The sequence below is a fragment of the Erinaceus europaeus genome, chromosome 8, assembly GCF_950295315.1.
Source record: "Erinaceus europaeus chromosome 8, mEriEur2.1, whole genome shotgun sequence".
NCBI lineage: Eukaryota > Metazoa > Chordata > Mammalia > Eulipotyphla > Erinaceidae > Erinaceus > Erinaceus europaeus.
Window position 1 is genome coordinate 121,548,420 of NC_080169.1, and position 16,488 is coordinate 121,564,907.

General features: G+C 46.8%; 3 non-coding genes across 3 annotated transcripts; all 3 read right to left on the reverse strand.

Annotated features, from left to right (window-relative positions):
- Positions 1–2,278: 2,278 nt before the first annotated feature.
- On the reverse strand, positions 2,279–2,350 carry TRNAC-GCA (transfer RNA cysteine (anticodon GCA)). The gene has a single exon. It is a non-coding gene; the product is annotated as a tRNA-Cys (tRNA).
- A 1,728-nt stretch (positions 2,351–4,078) lies between these two features.
- Positions 4,079–4,150, reverse strand: TRNAC-GCA (transfer RNA cysteine (anticodon GCA)). Its single transcript has one exon. It is a non-coding gene; the product is annotated as a tRNA-Cys (tRNA).
- An 11,424-nt stretch (positions 4,151–15,574) lies between these two features.
- On the reverse strand, positions 15,575–15,646 carry TRNAC-GCA (transfer RNA cysteine (anticodon GCA)). The gene has a single exon. It is a non-coding gene; the product is annotated as a tRNA-Cys (tRNA).
- Positions 15,647–16,488: the final 842 nt, after the last annotated feature.

A 16,488-nucleotide genomic window follows, 5' to 3' on the forward strand; every position in this document is an offset into this window, starting at 1 on the left:
GTGGGTTAAGTGCACTTGATGCAAAGCGCAAGGACCAGGGTAAGGATCCTGGTTCGAGCCCCCAGCTCGTTGGGGAGTCGCTTCACAAGCGGTGAAGCAGGTCTGCAGGTGTCTATCTTTCTCTCCCCCTCTCTGTCTTCCCCTCCTCTCTCCATTTCTCTCTGTCCTATCCAACAATGACGACATCAGTAACAACAACAGTAATAACTACAACAATAAAACAACAAGGGCAATAAAAGGGAATAAATAAATAAATATTTAAAAATAACAACAATAATAACTACAACAGTAAAAAAAAGGACAACAAAAGGGAAAATAAATAAACATTAAAAGAAAAAAATATTAAAAAAAAAAAAAAACCTGGCATCTCGCACAGGGTAACACATGTACTCAACTGGGTGTGCCACCACCAAGCCCTCTCTCTCTATCTGAAAAAGTTGGTCCAGAATGGTAAAGATGCAATGAGAAAAATATATATTGTTTAGATCAGGAGAGATAGCAGTGGTTATGCAAAAGGGCTATAAGCCTGAGACTCTGGAGTCCCAGGTTCAGTTCCCAGCATCACCATCAGCCAGAGCTAGTCTATCTATCTCTTTCTCTCTCTTTGTGTCTCTCTTATTAAAATAAAACATTTTAAAAACAAAAGCACCCTGGGAAATAATATCTGAGTTGAGAATTATTTTTAACAGGTAACAAATATCCCAAGGCTTTGTAGCTTCTCCTGTCGCTCAGAGGCTACCACCTTTGGCTCTTTGTTCTGGTCTGATTGCTTCCATGATTTCCAGTAACATAAGTCTTTCATAATGCATTCTATCCAACTTAGTCAAGTTTAGGGGCCACCCAGTTGAACACACATGTTACCACCTGCAAGGACTGAGGTTCAAACCCCTGGTCCCTACACATGAGGAGGAAGCTTCACAAGTGGTGAAGCAGGGCTGCAGGTATCTCTCTTTCTCTTTCCCGCCTCTCTCTATTTCTCTCTTCTCAACATCTTGTTGTATTTTTTAAAAGGAAAACAAACACCCAAACTTAGTCAAGTTTAGACGTCAACTGACTTTCTTTCCCAAGGATTAGAACTCATGTTCCTTGTTCTCTATCTGGACTTTTGATGATTGATTTCTGTATTTCTTTTTCTCAGTGTCATGCTATTACTAGCTGCAGTCCTGAATAGTACTGAGTATTGAGGTAGAACTTACTGTTCATTTGCTAGTGATCGCCTCACATTTCAACTGTTTAGAGTCTTGGAATATCTAATCTTTTCCACTACATGTGTTCATTCCAGAAAAATACATTTTTAAATATTTTTTCTCCACACAGTGAAAAGTGTCAGATAATGAACATCTTTACTTCTTGTTATGTAATTGCTACCCACCCACCTGCTCCTCTGGTGCTGCCCTGGAAGCTGGGTATATTTTCCACTCAGATAAAAAGACCAGGAGAAAGAAAGAAAAAGGGAGAGATGCCACGGTCATAAGTTCCCACTTGACATGTGGTGCTGGGGCTCAAACTTGGGTCAAGAGCGTGGCACCTTGGTTCAAGCTCCCATTCCATACCTGTGAGGTGGGGGGAGATGAAGCAGGTCTGCAGGTGTCTCTCTATACCTCCTCCTCCCCTCTCAATCTCTCTCTGGCCTATCAAAAGAACATAGAAGGAGGGGACAGCGGTCACTGGAAATGGTAGGTTCATAGTGCAGGCACTGAGCCCCAGTGATAGCCCTTGGGGGGGGGGGGAAGAAAGAGATAGAGAAGATATAGATACGGTATAGATGCAATCTATAAATATAGATTTGGATATAGTTTGATATGTTATTTAAAAGTAGGTTGTGTTAAAGATTACTCTGTGCTGAACTTGTTTCCCTGAGCTGTGCCCACCGAGTACTGTCTCCTCAGCACCCGCCATGCCCTCCACTGTCAACATGGAGCCTGGGAGCCCAACAGGAAGCACAGACTCAGAGGCTCAGGACGGTGTTCCCTGGGCTGGAAGCCTGAGATAAGAGGTAGAGGAGGCTGTAGGGATGGAGCAGACCCCTCTCCCCACTGGAAGACTCTACCACCTGCTATAAACACGCTGTCCAGGGTGGTTGTGTTCCAGGTCAGGGAGGCTCTTCAGAGACCATGATGGGGTGAGGTGAGCACCCTTGTCACAAAGGGACCTCTGTGTGACCTTGAGCAGATGTGCTGGGATGGCTCTAGGTGGCTCCCCCACACAGCAGGGGTGGATCTGTCCGCACCATCACTGAGGGTGTGCACATAATTAGGCACCAAAATGTACATCAATGAGGGGGCACCCGGATTTGAACCGGGGACCTCTTGATCTGCAGTCAAATGCTCTGCCCCTGAGCTATACCCCCTGAGATGCCAGTGTCACCTCATTAACACCTTTCACCTGTGTTTCAACTCTCAGCTCCACAGCCTGAGTCATGACTCCTCCAGGGCTGCTCTTGGAAGCTTCCAGAATGTCTCCTGGGAGACCCCTGCCCTCAGCCTGCAGCTCAGCCCAGCCCCAGAGAGGGCTCCTCAGAGCAGAAGGGGGGCATGAGGCTCTAGGGGATGCCCCACGTCTTTCTTGCTGCCTTCCTGTTTGTCCCAGCCCTTCACCTGTGCCCCTCAGCGAGGACAGAAGTGACTCTGGTGTCACCCAGCTTCAGGAGCTGAGTCTATGGGAGCAGCTCTGAGAACCCCGTCTCCCTGCCGGAGCAGCCAGGCCAGGCTTTGACCTGTGAGGGGGCAGCCTGTGGGGGTGGGCTGTGGGGGCAGAAAGGGGCTCCCCCAGCAAACCTCTGTGTCCCTGGAGAGCCTGACACTGACATCTGTCCCTCAGGCTGTCCTCCTGTCTCTGTCCAGCTTTTGTGAGCAGGAGGGGGCGGTGGTGATTGAGGGTGACGTGTGTCTGTCCCGGGCATCTGCTGTCTCCCACTCTCTAGTCAGCTTTAGAAAATTCCAGAATTCTGCTCCAGACACCTACTTTCTTTTTATTTTTTAAAAATTATTTAATAATTATTAAGAAGACTAATATAAGAGTACAATTCTACATAATTCCCACCACTAGAGTTCTGTATCCCATCCTCTCCATTGGAAACTTGCCTATTGTTTATCCCTCTGGGAGTATGGACCAAAATTCTTTTTTTATATATTTATTTATTTATTTATTTATTCCCTTTTGTTACCCTTGTTTCTTTTTATGATTGTAGTGACTATTGTTGTCATCATTGGTGGATAGGACAGAGAGAAATGGAGAGAGGAGGGGAAGACAGAGGGGGAGAGAAAGACAGACACCTGCAGACCTGCTTCACCGCCTGTGAAGTGACTCCCCTGCAGGTGGGGAGCCGAGGGCTCGAACCGGGATCCTTCCCCCAGTCCTTGCGGTTTGTGCCACCTGTGCTTAACCCGCTGCGCTACTGCCTGACTCCCTGGACCAAAATTCTTTATGAGGTGCGGAAGGTGGAAGGTCTGGCTTCTGTAATTTCTCCTGCACTAAGCATGGACGGTCCACACCCCCAGCCTGTTTCTGTCTTTCCCTAGTGGGGTAGGAGAGGTGAGATTCAGGACACACTGGTGTGGAGGTCACACAGGCTCCCGTGCTAAATATGAACAGATATGACCTTAGATCAGATCAATGAGGTAAACAGTTAATGGTATTTATAGACTTTTCTCATGTTTGGGAGCTACTCTCTGCCCTAATCCAGCTTTCTAGTCCTATTCTCAACTCTGACACCATCTTCCCAGACAATACTTTTAGTCCACCGGCACGTTAGCTATTGTGCTCAAGCAAAAATCACTAAAGACATGGGGGTATTGAAACATACCTAAAATAGACTTGCCAGCTCCTTCCCACATGAAGACCCTTAGTTCCATCTGCTCTATGCCTACCTTTAGGTTCCTGATTATTAATCAGTTTGCCCTGCTTTGTATCTTACTGCCTGTCAGCCACCAAGCTGCAGGCTCTACCCATGCTGCCAACCTGACTTCCCTGGGCAGACGACCTCACCAATGAGACACCTACCTTCTATTCGATGACCCACCTCTAAGGCACAGAGAGGCTCAAGGGAAAAAGTGAGGGACCAAAATGCACTTCAATGAGGGGGCACCTGGATTTGAACCAGGGACCTCTTGATCTGCAGTCAAATGCTCTGCCCCTGAGCTATGCCCCCTCCCCTGCTCTGTGTGTCTAACAAGAGCCTTTCAGCGTCACCATCACTTCTGTGTCCTTCTGAGGAGCTGTCATAAGAACACCTAACTCTTGCATGAACTCTCCTCAGAGAGCTCCTGCTCTTCTCGATTACTGCTTTGTCTACATGATTTTCTTCCTTTAAAAAATTTTTGTATTAGCTATTTAATATTGGCTTACCAAATTGTCAGATAACAGGGGTCTAATTCCACACCGTTCCCACCACCAGAGTTCTGTGTCCCCATCCCCTCCATTGGAAACTGCAGTGGTTCTCCCATGATCACAGATATGGGCTGACTCTAATATATATATATTCTTTTATTATTTTTTTAGTAGTCTTGCCTTCACTTCCTTCCTTTATTTCTTTTAAATGTTTATTTATTCCCTTTTGTTGTCCTTGTTGTCTTTTTATTGTTGTAGTTATTGTTGTTATTGATGTGGTTGTTGTTGGATAGGACAGAGAGAAATGGGGAAGACAGAGAGGGGGAGAGAAAGACAGACACCTGCAGACCTGCTTCACCGCCTGTGAAGCGACTCCCCTGCAGGTGGGGAGCCGGGGGCTTGAACTGGGATCCTTTTGCTGGTCCTTGCACTTTGCACCACGTGCGCTTAACCCACTGCGCCACCGCCTGACTCCCTTCACTTCCTTCTAAGTCACCCTTACACCTGTTACTACTTCCGAGTGTCTCTCTATTTTCCCTCTTCTCTCTCAGATAAGAGAAGCAGTGCCTGGCTTCCTCTGGTGTTCTCCAGATATGCTTCCCTGTCAGTGAGGGTATAAAAATAAAATTCCTGGGCTGGGTGGTGACAACAGCTGCTTGAATGCGTGTTATAATGAGCAAGGACCTGGGTCTAAGCCCCCAGTCCCCACCTGCAAGGGGAAAGCTTTGCGAGTAATGAAGCAGTGTTGCAGGTGTCTCTGTCTGTCTCTCTCCCTCTCTATCACCCCCTTCCTTCTCGATGTCTGGCTGTTTCTATCAAATAAATAAAGATAATTAAAAAAATAAGATTCCAGGTGACAAATACTTCAGGTCCTAGTGGAATGGGGGTTCAGAGCCCTCTGGTCATCTTCCCTTAACATTTATCCCTCTGGGACTATGGACCAAAATTCTTTATGGGGTGCAGAAGTTGGAAGGTCTGGCTTCTATAATTGCTTTTCCATTGGACATGGGTGTTGGAGATGGATCCATACCCAAACCTGGTTTTGTCTTTCTTTAGTGGTGTAGGACTCTGGAGAGGTGGGGTTCCAGGACATATTGATGAGGTTGTCTGCCCAGAGAAGTCAGATTGGCATCATGGGTAGCACCTACAACTTGGTGGCTGAAAGGCAGTTAAGATATAAAGCAGGACAAATTGTTTAATAAACAGGAACCCAAAGATAGGAATAGAGCAGATGAAATTGGGGGTCTTTGTGTGGGAAGAAGCTAGCAAGTCTATTTGAGGTTTGCTTCAAGAGGCCCATGTCTCTAGTAATTTTTGCCTGAGCCTAACAGCTAACATGCAGGTGGACTAAAAGTACTGTCTAAGAAGATGGTGTCAGAGTTGAGAATAGGACTAGAAAGCTGGATTAGGGCAGAGAGTAGCTCCCAAACATGAGGAAAGTATATAAATACCATTAATGGTTTACCCCACCACTTAGATCTAGGGCCCATATATCTGCTTGAGTCTTGAAGGCAATTTTATCTGATTCAAAGCAAACTTCTGCAGAAGACTCCAGAATCTTTTTTATTGGGTGAATTAATTTTTTAAATCAATAATAAAATACAGTAACAAAATACAAAACACTGCAGTTTGTACATGTGTGTAACATTTCTCAATTTTCCACATAACAATTCAACCCTGTCTAGGCCCTCCTCCATCATGTTCCAGGACCTGAACTCTCCCCACACACACACACCCCAGACTCCTTTCCATTGGTGCAATACACCAAACCCGGTCCAAGTTCTGCTTTGTATTTTCTTATTTTTCAGCATTTTAAAACTTTATTATTGGTGATGTATTAGTGATTGACAAGATTGTGGGATAAGAGGAGTATGACTCACACAGTTCCTACCACCACAGTGTCATATCCCAGCCCCTCCATTGGAAGCTTTCCTATTCTTTATCCCTTTAGGAGTCTGGACCAAAGATCTCTAAGGGGCGCAGAAGGTGGGAGTTCTGGCTTCCGTAATTGCTTCTCCGCTGGACATGGGGGTTGAGAGACGGATCCACACCCCCAACCTGTCTCTCTCTTTCCCTACTGTGGCTGGCCTCTGGGGAGGTGGGATTCCAGGACACACTGGTGAGGTCGTCTGCCCAGGGAAGGCAGGTTGGCGTCACGATAGGGTTTTCAACTTCTGCCTATGAGTTAAATTCATCCTTCTCTTTCTGACTTATCTCACTTGACATGATTCTTTCAAGCTCCATCCAAGATGAGGTGAATGAAGTGAAATCACCATTTTTAATAGCTGAGTAATATTCCAGTATGCATATAGACCATAGCTTGCTCAGTCACTCATACCTGGCTTGCTTCCAGGTTGTAGTACAGAATCTTTTTGCATAACCATATGCTGTCTTTCCAGAATCCCCAGATAACGATAATGGTTCTGGGTTGAATTCTTTTACTGATTTATTGATTTATTTATTTATTTTACCAGAGCCCTGCTCAACTCTGGCTTATGGTGGTGTAGGGGATAGAACCTGGGACTTTGGAGCCTCAGGCATGAGAGACTGTTTGCATAACCATTATGCTATCTATCCCTGCCCGATGGGTTGAATTCTATCAATCATCTCAACATTCAGGGCTTTCTGTGCCGGGAGAAGAGACAACAGTGAGTTTTGTAAAGATACACGTGATTCAGAAGAGCAGCCCATGGTTTTCACTACGCCTTCTATGAGTCATCTTTTACGAGCTTTCTCAAGGCAACTTCAAATACTTACAGTGCTCCTTCAGGCCGATAGACACAACAGAAGGTCAGGCTTTGGTGAGGCCCAAACTGGTTCTTGAGACAGAGTGTTTCCGTGACCAGCACGTCTTGGTGGCTTTATGTAGTGGCTGAAAAACACAAGAGAAATAGCCACTGAAATTGAGCAGGCTCTTATCTTGTCTTCTTGGGCATTTTTTTTTATCATTCTCTTTATTTATTGGATAGAAACAGCCTAAAATAGAGAGGGAAGGGGGTGATAGAGAGGGAGAGAGACAGAGAGACACCTGCAGCCCTGCTTCAACACTTGTGAAGCTTTCCCCCTTCAGGTGGGGATCGGGGGCTCGAGCCTGGGTCCTTGCACACTGTTAACATGTGCATTCAATGAGGTGCACCATCACCTGGCCCCCTTCTTGGGCAGTTTTAAAATATTTTATTTGTTTTAGTTTAATGAGAGAGAGATGCAAAAGGAAAAAGAGAGAAACCAGATCACTGCTCAGCTCTGACATGCGATGATATAAGGGATTGAACCCAGGACGTGGAAACCTCAGGAATGAAAGTCTTTTTTCACTTCTATTTATTTGTTTGTTTATTTTCAAATATTTTATTTATTTATTAATGAGAAAGATAAGAGGAGAGAGAGAGAGAAAGAACCAGATATCACTCTGGCACATGTGCTGCTGGGGGTTGAACTCAGGACCTTATGCTTGAGAGTTCAAAGCTTCACCCACTGCTCCACCTCCCGGACCAGGTATTTATTTTTATTGCCACTAGGGTTGTTGCTGGGGCTCAATGCCTGTCCTGAGAATCCACTGTTCCTCCTGGCAGACTTTTTTTTTTTTTTCCTGTTTTATTTGACAGGATGGAGAGAAATTGAGAAAGGAAGGGGAGACAGAGAGAAAGAGAGACACCTGCAGACCTGCTTCACCGCTCGTGAAACGTCCCTCACCTGCAGGTGGGGATGGGGGCTCTAACCCAGATCCTTGCTCAGGGGAGTGTGTGCCCTCAACTGGGTGCACCACACCCTGGCCCCAGAAGGCCTTTTTGCATAACCATTATACTGTCTCCCTTGCTACTTCCTTGGCATTTAGTCCCAGCTGATAGGTTCACATCTAGCCCTTAGCTTCCTCCTGGGAGCATGCCTTGGCTCACCCCTCTTCCTGGGCCTCAGAAGGGTTTTCCAGTGACAGCTCCCACCAGAGTGACCCTCTCTTACAGGGGCAAGGCCTGACCTTTCTCATCTGAGTCAGACTCTGTTGTTTCTTTGATCACCGTGCTCTGTGTAGGATTACAAAGCTTTCCTCTGCTTTGAGAAAGCATTATTACTATTATTTATTTTCCCTTTTGTTGCCCTTGTTTTATTGCTGTTGTTATGGATGTCGTCATTGTTGGATAGGACAGAGAGAAATGGAGAGAGGAGGGGAAGACAGAGAGGGGGAGAGAAAGACAGACACCTGCAGACCTGCTTCACTGCCTGTGAAGCGACTCCCCTGCAGGTGGGGAGCCGGGGGCTCAATCCGGGATCCTTACGTGGGTCCTTGCACTTTGTGCCACCTGCACTTAACCTACTGTGCTACCACCCAACCCCCAGAAAGTTTTTATAGCAACTTCTGCCACCCTGGAGCTGTCTGGGCCTTTCATCATCTCCAGTTTAGATGTTCCAGTGTGTGTCTCACTCCACCATGGGCCTCGGAGACCTCAGGGAGGTGGCAGGAGGTCAGGGGGAGAAGAATGACAGGTGAGGTGGGGGAGCCCACACAGAAAAGACAGATAGTGAACAACTTCCGCAAAGTATTAATAATAATAATAATAATAATAATAATAATAATAATAAAGCTTTCACTCCACCAGGACACTCTTGGGTGCTGTCTTAACTAACTCAATTTTTAAAATGTTTACCCTTTTGTCCTGCTTCATATCTTAACTGCCCCTCAGCCACCAAGTTGCAGGTGTGACTCCTTCCTAACTTCCCTGGGCTGACGCCCTCACCCATGTGTCCTGGAACCCCATTTCCCCAGAGCCCTGCCCCACTAGGGACAGACAGAAAAAGGCTGGAGGTGTGGATCCACCTGCCAACACCCATGTCCAGCAGAGAAGCAATTACAGAAGCCACAACTCCCACCAGCACCCCCCCCCAAAAAAAAAAAAAAAAGAAATTTGGCCCATACTCCCAGAGGGGGAGAAATATTAGGGGGAAGATAACTAGAGGGTTTGGAAACCCAATTACATCAGGACCCCCCTGAGAGAGAAGAAGAAATAAGGAAAGATATTTTGGAGGTATTAGTAAGTGTAGGTATGACTCAGAAAGGAAGAGAGGGCAGAACCATGGAAAAAATGGGCAAAGATAGATAGATAGATCCTTATAGAATTAATAGTACATAGTCAACGACTGCCACCTCTCCAGATTCAAAGGAGGTCTCGAAACTTTACATCAGGCTCAACCTGACGCTGTTGACTGGCTGCGGAAGAAGGGCAAATGCTAGAAGAAGAAGAAGTAATAGTCAACTCATATCTGTGACCTTGGGAGAACTATTGCAGTTTTCAATGGAGAGAATGGGGACACAGAACTCTGGTATTGGAAACAGTGTGGAATTGTACTCCTGTTATCTTGTAATTTTGTTAACCAATACATCACTACTAAAAATTATTTTAAAAGTTTGTTTATGGAACTCGGGCAGTAGCACAGTGGGTTAAGCACACATGGTGCAGAGTGCAGGGACCAGCGTAAGGATCCTGATTTGAGCCCCCGCAGGTGGGGAGCCACTTCACAGGCAGTGAAGCAGGTCTGCAGGTGTCTGTCTTTCTCTCCCTCTGTGTCTTCCCCTCCTCTCTCCATTTCTCTCTGTCCTGTCCAACAACAACAACAACAAGGGCAACAATAAGAACAACAACAATAACTACAACAAGAAAACAACAAGGGCAACAAAAGGGAATAAAGAAATAAATAATTCTTTAAAAAAAAAAGAAATTGATAAACTGGGTTAAACGAAGATTCTCACTCTCCATGCTTTGTTTATAGGGACCAGTTTCATTTGTTTTGTTTTGCTTTGCTTTTGCTTTTGCTAGGAGGAGTGAATGTGTTGACGCTGAATTAGAAAACAGAAGAAAAATTATGAGAGACTTACTCCCCAACACATACACACACACACACACACACACACACACACACACACACACACCTTCTGTTCACCCAGACCTTCAACATAATCAAGATGAGTTAACACTGGTCACAAGCTTCATTTTACTTTAAAGATTTACTTATTTTTTTTACTTGTTTATTTGCTAGAGAAAGAGGACTAGAGCATCACTCTGGCCCATGCTTGTGACTTGGGATGTCTTGCTTGAAAGTCTGGTTCTCCAACCACTGCACTGTCTCCCAGGTCACATACATTTCTGTTTATTTATTTATTTATGATACAAAAATTGAGAGGAAAGGGTAAGATAGAGAAGGAGAGAGAAAGACACCTTCAGCCCTGCTTCACCGCTCATGAAGCTTCTCCCCTGCAGGTGAGGACAGGGGTTGGGGGGGTTGAAGCCATGGTAACCTGTGTGCTGAACTTGGTGTGCTACCGCCTAGGCTCCACACTTCATTTTAGAAGGAAATTCACAGGAAGTCCATCAGGATGCGGAGACAAGAAGACCTGGTAACCTCTGTCCTCATGCTGTGTGTCCACAACACATGCCCTGGTTTCCCAGCTTCGACTCCCACCTGTATAAATGGGCCCTGGGGTGAGGGGAGCAGGGAGGTCGATTCCGAACCACTCCTGCTTCCACTGCACATTCAACCCCCTTTGTCCTTCCCTGAAAAGGCTGGTGAGACAGTGTTTCACTTGATTACTATGACTGCTGCTGCTGCTGTTGTTGTTATTATTATTATTGGATAGAGACAAGGACAAATTGAGCAGGAGATAGAGAGGGAGAGAGACAGAGAGTCACCTGAAGCCCTGCTTTACCACTCGTGAAGCTTTCCCCCTGCAGGTGGGGACCAGGGGCTTGAACCTGGATCTGTACGCACTGTAATGTGAGCACTTAACCAGGTGAGCCACTGCCTGGCCCCCTCAGTGTTTGACTTTCTGCGACAGAGGGCACACTGCCCTGTGGGTTCACTATCCACATCTGACTTCAAGAGGAGGGTCTGTTACGCATGTACAAACTATTGTATTTTACTGTTGACTGCAAACCATTCATCTCCCAATAAAGAAATTAAAAGAAGAGGAACAGGAAAACAAAGAGGGCAGTGAACCTCCCGGAGGAGGTTTCTAGTTCCTTTTTATTTTGGATAGAGACTGAAGTGAAGAAGGAAGAGAGAGAGAGAGGGAGTGAGAGAGAGAGAGAGAGAAGAGGAGAGGAGAGGAGAGGAGAGGAGAGGAGAGGAGAGGAGAGGAGAGGAGAGGAGAGAAGAGAAGAGAAGAGAAGAGAAGAGAAGAGAAGAGAAGAGAAGAGAAGAGAAGAGAAGAGAAGAGGAGAGAAGAGAGAGGGAGGCCTGCAACATCATTCCATCATTCCACCACTTATGAAGCTTCCTCCCTGTAGGTGGAGACCAGGGACTTGAACTTGGGTCCTTATGCACTGTAATGTGTGTGCTCCACTGGGTACACCACTACCCAGCCCTTCTCTCTTTAATTTCCAATCACTCAGTATCCGGAGGGCTAGAAACATATGCACGTGTGTCATGACAGAGTACCTGGGAAAAGAACCTCACCTCTCCCGGAAGGTCGCTCCTGTGAACTATTTGGTCTGTTTCCTTCCCCAAGTTCCTCAGAAGTACAAACTCAGTTTGCATTCACAAACCTCTCCAGATGATTTAAACACAGAGTCCAGTTTGCAAGGTGCAGACCTCTGGGTCCTCCAGTCTCCGGGTCTTACCTCCATCTTTCCCTGGAACTCAAATCTCCCCAGATCCAATGAGGTCTCCACATGGTGCATCTTCAACTCCTGCCTATTCTTAGAGCATCCTCAGTGGGCTATAACTCTTTTAAATAATCCAAGAAAGCAGCATGTACCCCCAACAATGGGCTAGCTGCTGGACTTTCTGAAATCAAGATACTAGAATGGTGGTCAGAGGCTCTGGACTTATGATCTGTGTCCATTAAGTCCTAGTGAACTCACGGAGTCTTCCCCAAACTCACAGACCCACCTGCTCTGCCCAGACCAGGACTCAAAGAAAGAAAGAGCAGGAATTCTACTCTGTGACACTCAGACCAAGAACTGACAGCATCAGGTCTGTGAAGATGTCACTGGGGGATTCCCAGAAAGACTGACCTGACCCTCCATGAACCCCTTCCCTGCCCCTACTGCCTCTTTTCTCTCTCTTTCTTTTTGGTGAAGGATGTTGGAATCTAGTGAGAAAAAGGATGCTGGAATGACATTCTAAATTTGAGGAATAAGAGCAGTTTTTACACATCTGCCCTTAAAAGCTCATCTCATTGCTAGTGTCTAACACCAATGCCCTCTGACCTCTGTGATTATGTGCAGAACACTGAGCTAGTCACGTATTTCTCGCCAGTCCAGGAGACCCTCACTACACCAAACAAAAAGCATCCCTGCTCACCACCCTTTCCTGCACAGCATCTGCACACACCTAGCTGTTCATGACCAAGGACTTCTGTGTAATAGCCGCCCATGACTTTGTCCATGGAAGGTTGCCCACCACAGCATCTGGTGTGTGGCAGGAGCTGGAGAGTGTTTGTTTCATGGCAGTAAAGTTCCCAGGCTCCAGGAGAAATGTCCTGAGTTAGAACAGCTGGGAGCGGGGCCAAGGGACAGCTTTTAACAAGCTCTTCAGACTCCCTCATTGAAAAGACAGCCCTGGGAACTACCAACGTGGATGGTTGCCTCAGTGTCAAAGGCTTAAAAAGAGGCCCTAATTAAGGGGTGTGAGCATGCTGGTGTACACACACACACACACACACATACACGCACACATCTGGTTAATAACAGGTTGGCACTGGACCCAGCAGGCCTGGCCTGGGCTTCCTCCTACTTCCCCTGGAGCCAGACCCCACTTGACCTGCATTCTTCGCCTGCTTCCACTGTCCATAACTGAGTCCTCAAACATACCACAGGGACCTCCCAAGAGATGACTGGAATGACATCCATCTGGGGCGGCATGCCATCAGTTTACAGGGACTGAGTCACAGAGACCACAGGTCTGAACCACGGACCAGAGAACAGTTGCCCAGAGAATATCTATAATCAGGTGTGGAGCAAGCAACACAGACAGACAAACTTCAGATCCCACCGAATCCCCTGGCAGCTGGAACAGCCCCTCTTAGTCCTGCTGAAACAGCTGCCCGCAGAGTCCAGCAGCCCTGGCCTCACCCGGTGCAGAGGAAGTAACTGAAATTGCCTGGGTGGAGAGAGGCTTTTCCGTCAGAGTCCCCGAACTTCAGGTTTGGAATGCAGACTCCGACTTCAGCACAACTTGTGCTGACAACTCTCAGTTCCCACGACCCGCCATTTCTCTCGTTTGCAGACCACTTAGTGACAGTAGCTGTCCCAGTGCACAGGTGCAAGACCAGCCCCAAACTGTCTACGGGCAGGAGGGAGCCATTAGCTGTGGGGTTGTCAGGAGTAATGACGAGGGGGAAATGCGACAGCCAGGGACTCAGGGACAGTCAAAATTAGAGAGAGAGAGAGAGACCAAGCAGACAGGGCACAGCACAAACCCACTGAAACCTCAAGAGAAGGACTGACCTGCCCCCAGGAAGTGGCTGGTAGAACCCACGGGGGTCGGTTTCAGGGGAATAAAAGCAGACATGCCAGGGGGGCACCCGGATTTGAACCGGGGACCTCCTGATCTGCAGTCAAATGCTCTACCCAAGTACCTAGGTTTAAGCACTCTTAACCCACTTTGTCATCACGCACGCATCAGAGACCACCATCCTGTCCACTTGTCCCTACTGTCCTCTGGGTACCTGACCAATGGCCTTCACTCTGGACAGCTCCTTCCTGGGGTTCTTTGAGGATGTGTCTATTCTGTCTAGTTCTCCTGTCATTGTTTCTTGTTTTCTTTTTTGTCATCAACAAGGCTTCACTGCTTTGGAGTGACCTTTTCAGATAGAAAGGAAACTGACAGAGAGAGAGAGAGAGAGAGAGAGCAGTACCACAGCTTCCTGTGTCCTCAAGTACTTCCATGTCTTGTACTGGGTGCTCAAACCCGGGTTGCACCTGTGCCGACTGGGTGCCCTGCCTCCCCAGTGAGCCATCTCACCAGCTCTCTGTTCACTGTTGAATGGAGTTGCTTTATTGTCACTGAGCCATGTGTTCTTTATCTAGTTTGGGTGTCAAGCCCTTGTCATATGATGTGCGCAGTTTTCTCTTGGTAAGGTGGCTTTAAAAAAAAAAAATGTAGAGATGTTTTATAAGACTGTTGTCCAAAAGGACCGGCGTAAGGATCCCGGTTCGAGCCTATCCAACAACGACGACATCAGAACCCTCAGTTTTCATGCTGGGGAAGCGTGAATGAAACTGGCATCTCAATTCAACTGTCTCGAGGAATCATTTTTTGTAAAGTTACTAGGCTTCTAGAGACAAGTTGTTTAGATTTTGTAACAGGGAGAACTCACACACCCCCGCAAATAAATTAGGCCCTTGGTTATATTAGTATAAACAGCACTAATTAGACTTCCTGGCTTCTTCCCTCACGAAGACCCCCTAGTTTCATCTGCTCTATTCCTACGTTTGGATTCCTGTTTATTGAACAATTTGTCCTGCTTTATATCTTACTACCTTTCAGCCATCAAGTTGCAGATGCTACCATGACACCATCCTAATTTCCCTGGGCAGACGCTCTCACCCATGTGTCCTGGAATCTCCCCTCCCCAGATCCCTGCCCCACTAGGGAAAGACAGAAAAAGGCTGGGGGTGTGGATCCACCTGCCAACACCCCTGTCCAGTGGAGAAGCAATTACAGAAGCCACAACTCCCACCTGCTGCTCCCCATAAAGAATTTGGGTCCAGACTCTCAGAGGAATAAAGAACAGGAAAGCTTCCAATGGAGGGGAGGGGATATGGAGCTCTGGTGGTGGGAGGAAATACACATATAGACATGAGAGAGAGGGAGAGAGAGAGACAGAGAGAGAGAGAGACACAGAGAGAGAGACACACACACACAGAGAGAGAGAGAGAGAAGGAATCCTGAGTCTCCTGATCTTCCAACTTTTAAAGTTGTGTTCCTGTAATCCTGAGTTGGATCCTAAGGCTCTAAGGTCCCAGGTTCAGTTCTCCACACAACCATACACCAGGGCTGGTTAAAAAAAAAGGGGGGGGTGGTGGGGCACACTTGGTTGAGCACACATGTTATAGTGCACAAGGACCCAGGTTCAAGCCCCCAGTTCCCATCTGCAGGGGGAAAGTTTTGTGAGTGGTGAAGCAGTGCTGCAGGTGTCTGTCTCTCCCTCTCTATCACCCCCTTTCCTCTTGATTTCTGGCTGTGTCTATCCAATAAATAAAGATTTTTTTTAATGTCAAATTGTTAAAAAAAAAAAAAAAAAAGAACAGGTAGGGGGCACCCGGATTTGAACTGGGGACCTCTTGATCTGCAGTCAAATGCTCTACCCCTGAGCTATACCCCCAGCTGGCTATAGGCTATTGTCTAACAGGCCTCTTAAACCTGTAGAGCCACACCTAGCTTGTCATTATCTCAAGATGTCTATTGGCTAGACTCTGCCATCACACATTCCTGTCCACCCCTCCCCACCTCAACACAATTGTTTTTCTTTCTTTCTTTCTTTCTTTCTTTCTTTCTTTCCTTTCTTTCTTTCTTTCTTTCTTTCTTTCTTTCTTTCTTTCTTTTTTTTCAGTCCGAAAGTACTTGCTTTCTTATCTTTTTTACCAGAGCACTGTTCAACTCTTATGTTGGTGCAGGGAATTGAACCTGGGACTTTAGTGCCTCAGGCAAAAGAGTCTCTTTGCATAACTATTGTGCTATCTACCCCCCCACCCTCCAGAAGTATTTCTACAGAGGAAAGCATTTAACTGAAAGAAAAGCCAGTCTTCTGGGGGAACCATTTACAATTGTTCATCTCAATGAACCCGAGAACATAGCCTCAAAAAACCTGGAAGACCAGTGGACAGAAGTGAGAGGAGAAGCAGTTCCTTCCTCCAGCACAGATCTGAACTGGGGACCCACTGGCCTGCAGCCTAACGCTCTAGCCCTGAGCTCTGCCCCTCGCCCACACAGAAGTCCTCCCCAGTCTCCTTCATGCGGGTCACCACCCCCAGAGACCCATAGCCACAGCCAAGCTCAGGACCCCACAAGGACCTTGTACATTCCATTCATTCCCACTCCAGGGGCTGAACCTCCACAGAACCGGCCTCTCTGCCCCACCCCCAGGCACTTTCCTCATCTGTAGCTACTGTGAAGCCTCAGACAGCAGTGTTTTTTCTCTCTCTCTCTCTTTTATTTTCCTTTTGT